The following is a 14,102-nucleotide window of genomic DNA, read 5'->3' as shown; positions in this document are numbered from 1 at the left end:
TGGGGGGCAGTATGTGGGTCCTGTATATATGGGGGTCAGTATGTGGTGTGTGGGGGGCAGTATCCGCGTTGCTATGGTGTGTGAGGTGAGGCAGTATGTGTGTGGGGGGGCAGTATGTGGGTCCTGTATATATGGGGGTCAGTATGTGGTGTGTGGGGGGCAGTATCCGCGTTGCTATGGTGTGTGAGGTGAGGCAGTATGTGGTGTGGGGGGCAGTATGTGGGTCCTGTATATATGGGGGTCAGTATGTGGTGTGTGGGGGGCAGTATCCGCGTTGCTATGGTGTGTGAGGTGGGGCAGTATGTGGGGTGGGGGGCAGTATGTGGGTCCTGTATATATGGGGGTCAGTATGTGGTGTGTGGGGGCAGTATCCGCGTTGCTATGGTGTGTGAGGTGGGGGCAGTATGTGGGGTGGGGGGCAGTATCTCTGTTGCTATAGGGTGTGAGGTGGGGGGCAGTATGTGTGGGTGTGAGGTGGGGGGCAGTATGTGGGGTGGGGGGCAGTATCTCTGTTGCTATAGGGTGTGAGGTGGGGGGCAGTATGTGGTGTGGGGGGCAGTATCTCTGTTGCTATAGGGTGTGAGGTGAGGCAGTATGTAGGGGGGGCAGTATCCGCGTTGCTATGGTGTGTGAGGTGAGGCAGTATGTGGTGTGGGGGGGCAGTATGTGGGTCCTGTATATATGGGGGTCAGTATGTGGTGTGTGGGGGGCAGTATCCACGTTGCTATGGTGTGTGAGGTGGGGCAGTATGTGGGGTGGGGGGCAGTATGTGGGTCCTGTATATATGGGGGTCAGTATGTGGTGTGTGAGGTGAGGCAGTATGTGGGTCCTGTATATATGGGGGTCAGTATGTAGTGTGGGGGGCAGTATGTGGGGTGGGGGGCAGTATGTGGGTCCTGTATATATGGGGGTCAGTATGTGGTGTGGGGGGCAGTATCCGCGTTGCTATGGTGTGTGAGGTGAGGCAGTATGTGGTGTGTGAGGTGGGGCAGTATGTGGTGTGGGGGGCAGTATGTGGGTCCTGTATATATGGGGGTCAGTATGTGGTGTGGGGGGGCAGTATGTGGGTCCTGTATATATGGGGGTCAGTATGTGGTGTGGGGGGCAGTATGTGGGTCCTGTATATATGGGGGTCAGTATGTGGTGTGGGGGGGCAGTATGTGGGTCCTGTATATATGGGGGTCAGTATGTGGTGTGTGGGGAGCAGTATCCGCGTTGCTATGGTGTGTGAGGTGGGGGGCAGTATGTGGGGTGGGGGGCAGTATCTCTGTTGCTATAGGGTGTGAGGTGGGGGGCAGTATGTGGTGTGGGGGGCAGTATCTCTGTTGCTATAGGGTGTGAGGTGAGGCAGTATGTAGTGTGGGGGGCAGTATGTGGGTCCTGTATATATGGGGGGCAGTATGTGGGGTGGGGGGCAGTATGTGGGTCCTGTATATATGGGGGTCAGTATGTGGTGTGTGAGGTGGGGCAGTATGTGTGGTGGGGGCAGTATGTGGGTCCTGTATATATGGGGGTCAGTATGTGGTGTGGGGGGTGGGGGCAGTATCCGCGTTGCTATGGTGTGTGAGGTGTTGCTGGGGTGTGAGCGCGGGAAGCTGCCGCTGGCGGGGCCACGTGACTCGGGCGGCTCCTCACCTGAGAGACTGACACTGACAGCTGAGGAGTCACGTGATCCCCGGGGCGCCCGCACTGAGCGGGTGTATATAAGTGGTCACGTGCTCCCCGCACCTTGTCCCCGGGGTCTCCCTCACTCCACAGCACGGGCAGCGGCTACCGGTGTACAGAGAGCGGCACCGCACAGGTCAGAGGTCAGGACCTCCCCCACAGTAACCACGTGACCAGCGGAGGGGGAGGAGGCGCCTGTGCCCCCCTAATATCCCAAACCTGCCCCCCCCCTCATAACCAGTCCCCCCCTCCTCCCTCCCTCCCTCCCTCCTCCCTCCTCCCTCCTCCTCCCTCCTCCCTCCTCCCTCCTCCCTCCTCCCTCCTCGTCCTCCTCCCTCCTCCCTCCGTCCTCCTCCTCGTCCTCCTCATAACCAGTCCTCCTCCCTCCGTCCTCCTCCTCGTCCTCCTCATAACCAGTCCTCGTCCTCGTCCTCCTCATAACCAGTCCTCGTCCTCGTCCTCCTCATAACCAGTCCTCGTCCTCCTCCTCCTCATAACCAGTCCTCGTCCTCCTCCTCCTCATAACCAGTCCTCGTCCTCGTCCTCCTCCTCCTCCTCATAACCAGTCCTCGTCCTCCTCCTCCTCCTCATAACCAGTCCTCGTCCTCCTCCTCCTCCTCATAACCAGTCCTCGTCCTCCTCCTCCTCCTCATAACCAGTCCTCGTCCTCCTCCTCCTCCTCATAACCAGTCCTCGTCCTCCTCCTCCTCCTCATAACCAGTCCTCGTCCTCCTCCTCCTCCTCATAACCAGTCCTCGTCCTCCTCCTCCTCCTCATAACCAGTCCTCGTCCTCCTCCTCCTCCTCATAACCCTCTGTCCTCTCTCCTCATAACCAGTCCTCGTCCTCCTCCTCCTCATAACCAGTCCTCGTCCTCCTCCTCCTCCTCCTCCTCATAACCAGTCCTCGTCCTCCTCCTCCTCCTCCTCATAACCAGTCCTCGTCCTCCTCCTCCTCCTCCTCATAACCAGTCCTCTTCCTCCTCATGACACGTCCTTCCTCCTCATAACCAGTCCTCTCCTCGTCCCTCCGTCCTCCTCCTCGTCCTCCTCATAACCAGTCCTCCTCCCTCCTCCCTCCTCCTCGTCCTCCTCATAACCAGTCCTCGTCCTCGTCCTCCTCATAACCAGTCCTCGTCCTCGTCCTCCTCATAACCAGTCCTCGTCCTCGTCCTCCTCATAACCAGTCCTCGTCCTCCTCATAACCAGTCCTCGTCCTCGTCCTCCTCATAACCAGTCCTCGTCCTCCTCATAACCAGTCCTCGTCCTCGTCCTCCTCATAACCAGTCCTCGTCCTCGTCCTCCTCAAACCAGTCCTCGTCCTCGTCCTCCTCATAACCAGTCCTCGTCCTCCTCATAACCAGTCCTCGTCCTCGTCCTCCTCATAACCAGTCCTCGTCCTCCTCATAACCAGTCCTCGTCCTCGTCCTCCTCATAACCAGTCCTCCTCCCTCCTCCCTCCGTCCTCCTCCTCGTCCTCCTCCCTCCTCCTCGTCCTCCTCATAACCAGTCCTCGTCCTCGTCCTCCTCATAACCAGTCCTCGTCCTCCTCCTCCTCATAACCAGTCCTCGTCCTCCTCATAACCAGTCCTCCTCCTCGTCCTCCTCCTCCTCCTCATAACCAGTCCTCCTCCTCCTCATAACCAGTCCTCCTCCCTCCTCATAACCAGTCCTCCTCCTCCTCCTCATAACCAGTCGTCGTCCTCCTCCTCCTCCTCATAACCAGTCGTCCTCCTCCTCCTCCTCCTCATAACCAGTCGTCCTCCTCCTCCTCCTCCTCATAACCAGTCGTCCTCCTCCTCCTCCTCCTCATAACCAGTCGTCCTCCTCCTCCTCCTCCTCATAACCAGTCGTCCTCCTCCTCCTCCTCCTCATAACCAGTCGTCCTCCTCCTCCTCATAACCAGTCGTCCTCCTCCTCCTCATAACCAGTCGTCCTCCTCCTCCTCATAACCAGTCGTCCTCCTCCTCCTCATAACCAGTCGTCCTCCTCCTCCTCCTCCTCATAACCAGTCGTCCTCCTCCTCCTCCTCCTCATAACCAGTCGTCCTCCTCCTCCTCCTCCTCATAACCAGTCGTCCTCCTCCTCCTCCTCCTCCTCATAACCAGTCGTCCTCCTCCTCCTCCTCATAACCAGTCGTCCTCCTCCTCCTCCTCATAACCAGTCGTCCTCCTCCTCCTCCTCCTCATAACCAGTCGTCCTCCTCCTCCTCCTCCTCATAACCAGTCGTCCTCCTCCTCCTCCTCATAACCAGTCGTCCTCCTCCTCCTCCTCATAACCAGTCGTCCTCCTCCTCCTCCTCATAACCAGTCGTCCTCCTCCTCCTCCTCATAACCAGTCGTCCTCCTCCTCCTCCTCATAACCAGTCGTCCTCCTCCTCCTCCTCATAACCAGTCGTCCTCCTCCTCCTCATAACCAGTCGTCCTCCTCCTCCTCATAACCAGTCGTCCTCCTCCTCCTCCTCATAACCAGTCGTCCTCCTCCTCCTCCTCATAACCAGTCGTCCTCCTCCTCCTCCTCATAACCAGTCGTCCTCCTCCTCCTCCTCATAACCAGTCGTCCTCCTCCTCCTCCTCATAACCAGTCGTCCTCCTCCTCCTCCTCCTCATAACCAGTCGTCCTCCTCCTCCTCCTCCTCATAACCAGTCGTCCTCCTCCTCCTCCTCCTCATAACCAGTCGTCCTCCTCCTCCTCCTCCTCATAACCAGTCGTCCTCCTCCTCCTCCTCCTCATAACCAGTCGTCCTCCTCCTCCTCACATCCTCCTCCCATAACCAGTCGTCCTCCTCCTCCTCCTCCTCATAACCAGTCGTCCTCCTCCTCCTCCTCATAACCAGTCGTCCTCCTCCTCCTCCTCCTCATAACCAGTCGTCCTCCTCCTCCTCCTCCTCATAACCAGTCGTCCTCCTCCTCCTCCTCCTCATAACCAGTCGTCCTCCTCCTCCTCCTCCTCATAACCAGTCGTCCTCCTCCTCCTCCTCCTCATAACCAGTCGTCCTCCTCCTCCTCCTCCTCATAACCAGTCGTCCTCCTCCTCCTCCTCCTCATAACCAGTCGTCCTCCTCCTCCTCCTCCTCATAACCAGTCGTCCTCCTCCTCCTCCTCCTCATAACCAGTCGTCCTCCTCCTCATAACCAGTCGTCCTCCTCCTCATAACCAGTCGTCCTCCTCCTCATAACCAGTCGTCCTCCTCCTCCTCCTCATAACCAGTCGTCCTCCTCCTCCTCCTCATAACCAGTCGTCCTCCTCCTCCTCCTCATAACCAGTCGTCCTCCTCCTCCTCCTCATAACCAGTCGTCCTCCTCCTCCTCCTCATAACCAGTCGTCCTCCTCCTCCTCCTCATAACCAGTCGTCCTCCTCCTCCTCCTCATAACCAGTCGTCCTCCTCCTCCTCCTCATAACCAGTCGTCCTCCTCCTCCTCCTCATAACCAGTCGTCCTCCTCCTCCTCCTCATAACCAGTCGTCCTCCTCCTCCTCCTCATAACCAGTCGTCCTCCTCCTCCTCCTCATAACCAGTCGTCCTCCTCCTCCTCCTCATAACCAGTCGTCCTCCTCCTCCTCCTCATAACCAGTCGTCCTCCTCCTCCTCCTCATAACCAGTCGTCCTCCTCCTCCTCCTCATAACCAGTCGTCCTCCTCCTCCTCCTCATAACCAGTCGTCCTCCTCCTCCTCCTCATAACCAGTCGTCCTCCTCCTCCTCCTCATAACCAGTCGTCCTCCTCCTCCTCCTCATAACCAGTCGTCCTCCTCCTCCTCCTCATAACCAGTCGTCCTCCTCCTCCCTCCTCATAACCAGTCGTCCTCCTCCTCCTCCTCATAACCAGTCGTCCTCCTCCTCCTCCTCATAACCAGTCGTCCTCCTCCTCCTCCTCATAACCAGTCGTCCTCCTCCTCCTCCTCATAACCAGTCGTCCTCCTCCTCCTCCTCATAACCAGTCGTCCTCCTCCTCCTCCTCATAACCAGTCGTCCTCCTCCTCCTCCTCCTCCTCATAACCAGTCGTCCTCCTCCTCCTCCTCCTCCTCATAACCAGTCGTCCTCCTCCTCCTCCTCCTCCTCATAACCAGTCGTCCTCCTCCTCCTCCTCCTCCTCATAACCAGTCGTCCTCCTCCTCCTCCTCCTCCTCATAACCAGTCGTCCTCCTCATAACCAGTCGTCCTCCTCCTCCTCATAACCAGTCGTCCTCCTCCTCCTCCATAACCAGTCGTCCTCCTCATAACCAGTCGTCCTCCTCCTCCTCCTCCTCCTCATAACCAGTCGTCCTCCTCCTCCTCCTCATAACCAGTCGTCCTCCTCCTCCTCCTCATAACCAGTCGTCCTCCTCCTCCTCCTCATAACCAGTCGTCCTCCTCCTCCTCCTCATAACCAGTCGTCCTCCTCCTCATAACCAGTCGTCCTCCTCCTCCTCCTCATAACCAGTCGTCCTCCTCCTCCTCCTCCTCCTCATAACCAGTCGTCCTCCTCCTCCTCCTCCTCATAACCAGTCGTCCTCCTCCTCCTCCTCCTCCTCATAACCAGTCGTCCTCCTCCTCCTCCTCCTCCTCATAACCAGTCGTCCTCCTCCTCCTCTCCTCCTCATAACCAGTCGTCCTCCTCCTCCTCATAACCAGTCGTCCTCCTCATAACCAGTCGTCCTCCTCCTCCTCATAACCAGTCGTCCTCCTCCTCCTCATAACCAGTCGTCCTCCTCCTCCTCATAACCAGTCGTCCTCCTCCTCCTCATAACCAGTCGTCCTCCTCCTCCTCCTCCTCCTCCTCATAACCAGTCGTCCTCCTCCTCCTCCTCCTCCTCATAACCAGTCGTCCTCCTCCTCCTCCTCCTCCTCATAACCAGTCGTCCTCCTCCTCCTCTCCTCATAACCAGTCGTCCTCCTCCTCCTCCTCCTCCTCATAACCAGTCGTCCTCCTCCTCCTCCTCCTCATAACCAGTCGTCCTCCTCCTCCTCCTCCTCATAACCAGTCGTCCTCCTCCTCCTCCTCATAACCAGTCGTCCTCCTCCTCCTCCTCATAACCAGTCGTCCTCCTCCTCCTCATAACCAGTCGTCCTCCTCCTCCTCATAACCAGTCGTCCTCCTCCTCCTCATAACCAGTCGTCCTCCTCCTCCTCCTCATAACCAGTCGTCCTCCTCCTCCTCCTCATAACCAGTCGTCCTCCTCCTCCTCCTCATAACCAGTCGTCCTCCTCCTCCTCCTCATAACCAGTCGTCCTCCTCCTCCTCCTCATAACCAGTCGTCCTCCTCCTCCTCATAACCAGTCGTCCTCCTCCTCCTCCTCATAACCAGTCGTCCTCCTCCTCCTCCTCATAACCAGTCGTCCTCCTCCTCCTCCTCCTCATAACCAGTCGTCCTCCTCCTCCTCCTCCTCATAACCAGTCGTCCTCCTCCTCCTCCTCCTCATAACCAGTCGTCCTCCTCCTCCTCCTCCTCATAACCAGTCGTCCTCCTCCTCCTCCTCCTCATAACCAGTCGTCCTCCTCCTCCTCCTCATAACCAGTCGTCCTCCTCCTCCTCCTCATAACCAGTCGTCCTCCTCCTCCTCCTCATAACCAGTCGTCCTCCTCCTCCTCCTCATAACCAGTCGTCCTCCTCCTCCTCATAACCAGTCGTCCTCCTCCTCCTCATAACCAGTCGTCCTCCTCCTCCTCCTCATAACCAGTCGTCCTCCTCCTCCTCCTCATAACCAGTCGTCCTCTCCTCCTCCTCCATAACCAGTCGTCCTCCTCCTCCTCCTCATAACCAGTCGTCCTCCTCCTCCTCCTCATAACCAGTCGTCCTCCTCCTCCTCATAACCAGTCGTCCTCCTCCTCCTCATAACCAGTCGTCCTCCTCCTCCTCCTCATAACCAGTCGTCCTCCTCCTCCTCCTCCTCATAACCAGTCGTCCTCCTCCTCCTCCTCCTCATAACCAGTCGTCCTCCTCCTCCTCCTCCTCATAACCAGTCGTCCTCCTCCTCCTCCTCCTCATAACCAGTCGTCCTCCTCCTCCTCCTCCTCATAACCAGTCGTCCTCCTCCTCCCTCCTCCTCATAACCAGTCGTCCTCCTCCTCCTCCTCCTCATAACCAGTCGTCGTCCTCCTCCTCCTCCTCATAACCAGTCGTCCTCCTCCTCCTCCTCCCCATACCAGTCGTCCTCCTCCTCCTCCTCCTCATAACCAGTCGTCCTCCTCCTCCTCCTCATAACCAGTCGTCCTCCTCCTCCTCCTCATAACCAGTCGTCCTCCTCCTCCTCCTCCTTCATAACCAGTCGTCCTCCTCCTCCTCCTCCCATAACCAGTCGTCCTCCTCCTCCCTCCCATAACCAGTCGTCCTCCTCCTCCTCCTCCTCATAACCAGTCGTCCTCCTCCTCCTCCTCCTCATAACCAGTCGTCCTCCTCCTCCTCCTCCTCATAACCAGTCGTCCTCCTCCTCCTCCTCCTCATAACCAGTCGTCCTCCTCCTCCTCCTCATAACCAGTCGTCCTCCTCCTCATAACCAGTCGTCCTCCTCCTCCTCCTCATAACCAGTCGTCCTCCTCCTCATAACCAGTCGTCCTCCTCCTCCTCCTCATAACCAGTCCTCCTCCTCCTCCTCATAACCAGTCGTCCTCCTCCTCCTCCTCATAACCAGTCGTCCTCCTCCTCCTCCTCATAACCAGTCGTCCTCCTCCTCCTCCTCATAACCAGTCGTCCTCCTCCTCCTCCTCATAACCAGTCGTCCTCCTCCTCCTCCTCATAACCAGTCGTCCTCCTCCTCCTCCTCATAACCAGTCGTCCTCCTCCTCCTCCTCATAACCAGTCGTCCTCCTCCTCCTCCTCATAACCAGTCGTCCTCCTCCTCCTCCTCCTCATAACCAGTCGTCCTCCTCCTCCTCCTCCTCATCATAACCAGTCGTCCTCCTCCTCCTCCTCCTCATAACCAGTCGTCCTCCTCCTCCTCCTCCTCATAACCAGTCGTCCTCCTCCTCCTCCTCCTCATAACCAGTCGTCCTCCTCCTCCTCCTCCTCATAACCAGTCGTCCTCCTCCTCCTCCTCCTCATAACCAGTCGTCCTCCTCCTCCTCCTCCTCATAACCAGTCGTCCTCCTCCTCCTCCTCATAACCAGTCGTCCTCCTCCTCCTCCTCCTCATAACCAGTCGTCCTCCTCCTCCTCCTCATAACCAGTCGTCCTCCTCCTCCTCCTCCCCATAACCAGTCGTCCTCCTCCTCCTCCTCCTCATAACCAGTCGTCCTCCTCCTCCTCCTCCTCATAACCAGTCGTCCTCCTCCTCCTCCTCCTCATAACCAGTCGTCCTCCTCCTCCTCCTCCTCATAACCAGTCGTCCTCCTCCTCCTCCTCCTCATAACCAGTCGTCCTCCTCCTCCTCCTCCTCATAACCAGTCGTCCTCCTCCTCCTCCTCCTCCTCACCAGTCGTCCTCCTCCTCCTCCTCCTCCTCACCAGTCGTCCTCCTCCTCCTCCTCATAACCAGTCGTCCTCCTCCTCCTCATAACCAGTCGTCCTCCTCCTCCTCCTCCTCATAACCAGTCGTCCTCCTCCTCCTCCTCATAACCAGTCGTCCTCCTCCTCCTCCCCATAACCAGTCCTCCTCCTCGTCCTCCTCCTCCCCATAACCAGTCCTCCTCCTCGTCCTCCTCCTCCCCATAACCAGTCCTCCTCCTCGTCCTCCTCCTCCCCATAACCAGTCCTCCTCCTCGTCCTCCTCCTCCCCATAACCAGTCCTCCTCCTCGTCCTCCTCCTCCCCCCCATAACCAGTCCTCCTCCTCGTCCTCCTCCTCCCCCCATAACCAGTCCTCCTCCTCGTCCTCCTCCTCCCCCCCATAACCAGTCCTCCTCCTCCTCCCCCCCATAACCAGTCCTCCTCCTCCACACCTGTGTGAACGGGGACAGATTTCTATTCCCTGGAAGCTTCTATACAATGACAGGAAGCAGAGATACTGAGGACACTGAGAGATTGGAAAATTCCTCACACAAACAGTGTCCATTATTAACCCCTTCCATGTGGTGTCTGAACACTGAGGGCGGGGCCGGTGCCTGGCACCACTGTCTCCGCCCCCTGGTCACACATTAACCCCCGGCAGGCGTGACACCGGCTACAGGCGACACATTAACCCCCGGCAGGGGGGACCTTAGCTACAGGCGACACATTAACCCCCGGCAGCCGTGACCTCAGCTACAGGTGACACATTAACCCCCGGCAGGTGTGACCTCAGCTACAGGTGACACATTAACCCCCGGCAGGTGGGACCCCGGCTACAGGGGACACATTAACCCCCGGCAGGTGTGACCACAGCTACAGGCGACACATTAACCCCCGGCAGGGGGGACCTTAGCTACAGGCGACACATTAACCCCCGGCAGGTGGGACCTCGGCTACAGGCGACACATTAACCCCCGGCAGGTGTGACCCCGGCTACAGGCGACACATTAACCCCCGGCAGGTGTGACCTCGGCTACAGGCGACACATTAACCCCCGGCAGGTGTGACCTCGGCTACAGGCGACACATTAACCCCCGGCAGGTGTGACCCCGGCTACAGGCGACAAATTAACCCCCGGCAGGTGGGACCTCGGCTACAGGGGACACATTAACCCCCGGCAGGTGTGACCCCGGCTACAGGCGACACATTAACCCCCGGCAGGTGGGACCTCGGCTACAGGCGACACATTAACCCCCGGCAGGTGTGACCCCGGCTACAGGCGACACATTAACCCCCGGCAGGTGTGACCTCGGCTACAGGTGACACATTAACCCCCGGCAGGTGTGACCTCGGCTACAGGCGACACATTAACCCCCGGCAGGCGGGACCTCGGCTACAGGCGACACATTAACCCCCGGCAGGCGTGACCTCGGCTACAGGCGACACATTAACCCCCGGCAGGCGTGACCTCGGCTACAGGCGACACATTAACCCCCGGCAGGTGTGACCTCAGCTACAGGCGACACATTAACCCCCGGCAGGTGGGACCTCGGCTACAGGCGACACATTAACCCCCGGCAGGTGTGACCCCGGCTACAGGGGACACATTAACCCCCGGCAGGCGGGACCTCAGCTACAGGCGACACATTAACCCCCGGCAGGCGTGACCTCAGCTACAGGCGACACATTAACCCCCGGCAGGTGTGACCTCAGCTACAGGCGACACATTAACCCCCGGCAGGTGGGACCTCGGCTACAGGCGACACATTAACCCCCGGCAGGTGTGACCTCGGCTACAGGCGACACATTAACCCCCGGCAGGTGTGACCCCGGCTACAGGCGACACATTAACCCCCGGCAGGTGTGACCTCGGCTACAGGGGACACATTAACCCCCGGCAGGTGTGACCTCGGCTACAGGCGACACATTAACCCCCGGCAGGTGTGACCCCGGCTACAGGCGACACATTAACCCCCGGCAGGTGGGACCTCGGCTACAGGGGACACATTAACCCCCGGCAGGTGTGACCTCGGCTACAGGGGACACATTAACCCCCGGCAGGTGTGACCTCGGCTACAGGCGACACATTAACCCCCGGCAGGTGGGACCTCGGCTACAGGCGACACATTAACCCCCGGCAGGTGGGACCCCGGCTACAGGCGACACATTAACCCCCGGCAGCCGTGACCTCGGCTACAGGCGACACATTAACCCCCGGCAGGTGTGACCTCAGCTACAGGGGACACATTAACCCCCGGCAGGTGTGACCCCGGCTACAGGGGACACATTAACCCCCGGCAGGTGTGACCTCAGCTACAGGCGACACATTAACCCCCGGCAGGTGGGACCTCGGCTACAGGCGACACATTAACCCCCGGCAGGTGTGACCTCGGCTACAGGCGACACATTAACCCCCGGCAGGTGTGACCTCGGCTACAGGCGACACATTAACCCCCGGCAGGTGTGACCCCGGCTACAGGCGACACATTAACCCCCGGCAGGTGGGACCTCGGCTACAGGGGACACATTAACCCCCGGCAGGCATGACCTCGGCTACAGGCGACACATTAACCCCCGGCAGGTGGGACCTCGGCTACAGGCGACACATTAACCCCCGGCAGGTGGGACCTCGGCTACAGGCGACACATTAACCCCCGGCAGGTGGGACCCCGGCTACAGGGGACACATTAACCCCCGGCAGGTGTGACCCCGGCTACAGGGGACACATTAACCCCCGGCAGGTGTGACCTCGGCTACAGGCGACACATTAACCCCCGGCAGGTGGGACCTCGGCTACAGGGGACACATTAACCCCCGGCAGGTGGGACCTCGGCTACAGGGGACACATTAACCCCCGGCAGGCGGGACCTCGGCTACAGGGGACACATTAACCCCCGGCAGGCGGGACCTCGGCTACAGGCGACACATTAACCCCCGGCAGGCGGGACCTCGGCTACAGGCGACACATTAACCCCCGGCAGGCGGGACCTCGGCTACAGGCGACACATTAACCCCCGGCAGGTGTGACCCCGGCTACAGGCGACACATTAACCCCCGGCAGGCGTGACCTCTGCTACAGGGGACACATTAACCCCCGGCAGGTGTGACCCCGGCTACAGGGGACACATTAACCCCCGGCAGGTGTGACCCCGGCTACAGGTGACACATTAACCCCCGGCAGGTGGGACCTCGGCTACAGGGGACACATTAACCCCCGGCAGGTGGGACCTCGGCTACAGGGGACACATTAACCCCCGGCAGGCGTGACCTCTGCTACAGGGGACACATTAACCCCCGGCAGGTGTGACCCCGGCTACAGGGGACACATTAACCCCCGGCAGGTGTGACCCCGGCTACAGGTGACACATTAACCCCCGGCAGGTGGGACCTCGGCTACAGGGGACACATTAACCCCCGGCAGGTGGGACCTCGGCTACAGGGGACACATTAACCCCCGGCAGGTGGGACCTCGGCTACAGGCGACACATTAACCCCCGGCAGGTGTGACCCCGGCTACAGGCGACACATTAACCCCCGGCAGGTGTGACCCCGGCTACAGGCGACACATTAACCCCCGGCAGCCGTGACCTCGGCTACAGGCGACACATTAACCCCCGGCAGGTGTGACCTCGGCTACAGGGGACACATTAACCCCCGGCAGGTGTGACCCCGGCTACAGGGGACACATTAACCCCCGGCAGGTGTGACCTCGGCTACAGGCGACACATTAACCCCCGGCAGGTGGGACCTCGGCTACAGGCGACACATTAACCCCCGGCAGGTGTGACCCCGGCTACAGGCGACACATTAACCCCCGGCAGGTGTGACCTCGGCTACAGGCGACACATTAACCCCCGGCAGGTGTGACCTCGGCTACAGGCGACACATTAACCCCCGGCAGGTGTGACCCCGGCTACAGGCGACACATTAACCCCCGGCAGGTGGGACCTCGGCTACAGGGGACACATTAACCCCCGGCAGGCGTGACCTCGGCTACAGGCGACACATTAACCCCCGGCAGGTGGGACCTCGGCTACAGGCGACACATTAACCCCCGGCAGGTGGGACCTCGGCTACAGGCGACACATTAACCCCCGGCAGGTGGGACCCCGGCTACAGGGGACACATTAACCCCCGGCAGGTGTGACCCCGGCTACAGGGGACACATTAACCCCCGGCAGGTGTGACCTCGGCTACAGGCGACACATTAACCCCCGGCAGGTGTGACCTCGGCTACAGGCGACACATTAACCCCCGGCAGGTGGGACCTCGGCTACAGGGGACACATTAACCCCCGGCAGGCGGGACCTCGGCTACAGGGGACACATTAACCCCCGGCAGGCGGGACCTCGGCTACAGGCGACACATTAACCCCCGGCAGGCGGGACCTCGGCTACAGGCGACACATTAACCCCCGGCAGGCGGGACCTCGGCTACAGGCGACACATTAACCCCCGGCAGGCGTGACCCCGGCTACAGGCGACACATTAACCCCCGGCAGGCGTGACCTCTGCTACAGGGGACACATTAACCCCCGGCAGGTGTGACCCCGGCTACAGGGGACACATTAACCCCCGGCAGGTGTGACCCCGGCTACAGGTGACACATTAACCCCCGGCAGGTGGGACCTCGGCTACAGGGGACACATTAACCCCCGGCAGGTGGGACCTCGGCTACAGGCGACACATTAACCCCCGGCAGGCGTGACCTCTGCTACAGGGGACACATTAACCCCCGGCAGGTGTGACCCCGGCTACAGGGGACACATTAACCCCCGGCAGGTGTGACCCCGGCTACAGGTGACACATTAACCCCCGGCAGGTGGGACCTCGGCTACAGGGGACACATTAACCCCCGGCAGGTGGGACCTCGGCTACAGGGGACACATTAACCCCCGGCAGGTGGGACCTCGGCTACAGGTGACACATTAACCCCCGGCAGGCGGGACCTCGGCTACAGGACACATTAACCCCCGGCAGGTGGGACCTCGGCTACAGGTGACACATTAACCCCCGGCAGGCGGGACCTCGGCTACAGG

At 60.0% G+C, this 14,102-nt stretch overlaps 1 protein-coding gene across 1 annotated transcript in view; it reads left to right on the top strand.

Moving 5' to 3' along the window:
* Positions 1-1,647: 1,647 nt before the first annotated feature.
* LOC140110359 (phosphatidylinositol 3-kinase C2 domain-containing subunit gamma-like) overlaps positions 1,648-14,102 on the top strand; it is a 113,449-nt gene continuing 100,994 nt past the window's right edge. Inside the window, exon 1 of the mRNA XM_072132188.1 lies at positions 1,648-1,801. The gene's annotated coding sequence lies outside the window, so the exon portion shown is untranslated. The remainder of the gene's footprint in view (positions 1,802-14,102) is intronic.

This window comes from Engystomops pustulosus, unplaced genomic scaffold (genome assembly GCF_040894005.1).
Source record: "Engystomops pustulosus unplaced genomic scaffold, aEngPut4.maternal MAT_SCAFFOLD_260, whole genome shotgun sequence".
NCBI classification, from domain to species: domain Eukaryota; kingdom Metazoa; phylum Chordata; class Amphibia; order Anura; family Leptodactylidae; genus Engystomops; species Engystomops pustulosus.
The sequence above is the reverse complement of the archived record's forward strand: the minus strand, read 5'-3'. Positions and strand labels throughout refer to the sequence as shown.